Source organism: Piliocolobus tephrosceles, chromosome 3 (assembly GCF_002776525.5).
Source record: "Piliocolobus tephrosceles isolate RC106 chromosome 3, ASM277652v3, whole genome shotgun sequence".
Lineage (NCBI taxonomy): Eukaryota > Metazoa > Chordata > Mammalia > Primates > Cercopithecidae > Piliocolobus > Piliocolobus tephrosceles.
Window position 1 is genome coordinate 15,292,297 of NC_045436.1, and position 3,530 is coordinate 15,295,826.

Sequence of the window (3,530 nt, forward strand, 5' to 3'; positions counted from 1 at the left end):
TAATTCCCCTGTTGTCTTTCAGGAGAATCTCCCATGGGGGAGATATGGAAGGGATGCATAGCCCCTTCCAAAGGCAGAAAACACATGACCCAAGTTTGGTCAATGAGACTGTCCCACTATTTTTAATGTGGACCAAATGAGCCAATGACCAGAGATTATTAGAATTAATGATGCAAAAGTCAGACTCAATGGCACTAGTAATGATCTGGTGGCAGTATTAGTGCCCACCAGCAACTTTGGACTGTAGTTCCAGCACAGACTGACCCTGTAGCTTTTATTTCTTCTTGCAGTCTGTCCTCAGTTCTGTGAATCCCTTATATAATTCCAGAAAATCCCAATGTTGCTATGACAGAAAGATTTGACTTCACTTTTATAAGCAAAAATCCTAGCAAACACGGTTATTAATAATAGGAAGAGGTTCGTAAGAAATGGAAATATGGAGAATCTAGGATTTATTATCTAGCTATTGGAGACTATAGGTAGACAGTCTCATGAATATTCCCCAATAGGAATCAGAAGTCCATGGGAAACCATGATGAAACAGCTAAATAAGTACATCTCTACGGTTTCAAGGTAGGCAAATCTGTGCAAACCTACACCAACGTCCGAGGAAGCTGAGAGGCCGAAGAAAGAGGCTGACATATCCTGTTTCTTAGAAACAAACGTTTCATAGGGACTTAAGGAACAGAAGCCATGTCTGTGTCTTGGGTGGTGGCAAGACAAGATGGCGGATCCTGGCATCATTACCTCTCTGATCCAGGGCTTACATACCATAGTGAAGTTAGTGGCTCCGATGGAATTTGTAGGCCAGTTGAAGTGTGGTAACATCAAGGTTGTTAGACCTAAGGACAGGATTTAAAGTTAAGTACCTTTTCTTACACAAGGAACAACAGATAAATGAAATCTTAGAGGCCTTCCAGGTATTAGAATTAATTAGTGAAGCCAACATGGCAGATTAGCTTCTAAGGTGGAGCTGCTTTAGCCTTCCATCCTAAATGGAGTTGCTTTAGCTTCCATATATATTTAATATGCCTCCCCATAATTTTACTTCATTTCTAAATATTTTCCTGCTAAATGAAAAACCATTATATGACATTTTTCCATTAATTTTGATGGACCAAATTATGATTCATTTCATCCAATCCAAAATACTCAGTTTCCAATGGATAGAAAACTATATCAATTGAACAAAGAAAATAAGTTTATATAATTAAGAATAACAATTCAGGTAATAAATACAGCTTACACAGAAAATTAAGTGCCATGAAGATTTACTGTCTTCACTGAAAAAGAATGAGGAGACTAGAACATAGAAAATAGTCACTGGAGAAAGAGAAAGAGCTCAAGGGCTCAAGGCAGTTATTCTTTGGAAAATATTTTTTTTTGTTTTGTTTTTGTTTTTTTTTGTTTTTTTTTTTTTTTGAGAAAGGGTCTTCCTCTACTGCCCAGGCTAGAGTGAGTGGGTGGAAACATTGCTTATTGCTTCTAAGGTGGCCTCATGGGCTCAAGTGACCCTCCTGAGTAGCTGGGGCCACAGGTGCACGCAGGTATGCTCTTCTTTCGCACCATTTTATTCATCAATTTTCCACCACAAACTGCACTTAAAACTAGCATTATAACATAGAAACCACTTTTTTTTCAGTGGACACTTTTATTGTTTATTTAATGGATCATCAATTTTGTCTCCCTACCTACAAATGGAATTTCATCTTGTTTCCATGCTGAGTAGTGAAACAGTGATAAAGCTAATCATAATAGCCTACATCAAAAGAGAACTAACACAGCTCACTTGTTTTAACAGGCAAAATATAAATATATGCACCCTAGAATGCACAATGTTTAGTCACTAAGAAATTCAAATGGGATCTTTAAGAATGTAGGCAAATCCAGGGTATAGTAAAGATGAGCTGAGATGCTGTGCAACTGTTTAAGGGTTCCTGGCACTGCATCTCTTGGCCACTAGCTGAACCTTGACATGGAAGGTTTTCGTTAATGCCAAGTGGAGTTGCAGAAAATGCTAAGTTGACTTAGGGGCTGTGCACAGGAACTAAAAGGCAGGAAAGTACTAAATATTGCTGAGAGCATCCATCCCAGGAAGGACTTTACCTTCCAGGAACTCCAAACTGGCACCACCCCCAGTGCTCACATGGCTGACTTTATCCTCCGTGTTCCATTTGGCACAGCAAGTGGCAGTGTCTCCACCACCTATGATGGTGATGCAGCCCCTAGAAGTGGCTTTCACCACCTCATCCATGAGGGCTTTGGTTCCCCGGGCAAAAGCTTCCCATTGAAATACCCCCACAGGACCATTCCACACAATCTGCTTAGCCCAAGTGACAGCCTCAGCATACTTCTTGCTGCTTTCAGGACCACAGTCCAAGCCCATCCAGCCAGTAGGTATGCCAGAAGTCACACTGGCTTGGCCAGTCTTGGCATTCTCATCAAACTTGTCAGCAGTGACAAAGTCAACAGGCAAGGTAATCTTCACACCATTCTTCTCAGTTTTGGACATTAGGTCTTTGACAATCTTGGCTCCCTCTTCATCAAACAGAGAAGTGCCAATCTCCACGTTGCTGAGCACCTTAAGGAAGGTAAAAGCCACTCCACCACCAATAATCATCTCATTGACTTTGTCCAGCATATTATTGATCAGGTGGATCTTGTATGCAACGTTAGCTCCGCCCAGGATGGCCAGGAAGGGTCACTCTGGGCTCTCCAAGGCCTTGGCAAAGTAGTTCAGCTCCTTCTTCATCAAAAATCCACCAGCCTTCTGTGGCAGATTGTCTCCTACCATGGAGCTGTGGGCTCTGTGAACAGTGCCAAAAGCATCACTGACGTAGACAACCCCTAGCTTGGAAAGTGAAGTCGGAAAAGCTTCTATTTTGACTGGCTTGGCTTTAACCTTGTTCCCAGAAGCATCTTTTCCCTTCCCTTCTTCCTCCACATGAAAGCAGAGGTTCTCCAGCAGGATGACAGACTCAGCAGCTGGGTTGGCACAGGCTTTCTCCACTTCTTGGCCTACACAGTCCTTCAAGAAAAGAGCATCCTTGCCCAGCAGAGATTCGAGTTCTACAGCAACTAGCTCTAAGGAGTACTTGTCAGGCATAGGGACACCATCAGGCCGGCCTAGGTGACTCATAAGGACCACCAACTTGGCTCCGTTGTCCAAGCAGAATTTGATGCTTGGGACAGCAGCCTTAATCCTCTCGTTGTTCTTCATAGGAATATTGAAGTCGACTCTCATAACGACCCGCTTCCCTTTAACGTCCAGCTTGTCCAGCGTCAGCTTGTTACAAAGCGACATCTTGGAAATACAGCTGGGGAGAGAGGTCGGTGATTCGAACAACCAGGGAGCCGGCTGCAGATGTGCGCTCGGGAGACGAGAAGAATGCCGAACCGAAACCACTTTTAGGGTGAAAAACGTTTGTACACAAGAGACTTTAAAATATGTAAACAGTGCAGGCACAAAACAGACTCAAAAGTCATAGAAGGTGCACCCTTTTCATGCCTTTTCACTTGGCATGCATGTA

General features: G+C 42.8%; 1 pseudogene across 1 annotated transcript; it reads right to left on the reverse strand.

The window, feature by feature from the left end:
- Window positions 1–1,631: 1,631 nt before the first annotated feature.
- LOC111554042 lies at window positions 1,632–3,304 on the reverse strand (annotated as a pseudogene). The gene has a single exon (XR_002735136.2). The product of XR_002735136.2 is annotated as a phosphoglycerate kinase 1 pseudogene (transcript).
- Between the last annotated feature and the right edge of the window lie 226 nt (window positions 3,305–3,530).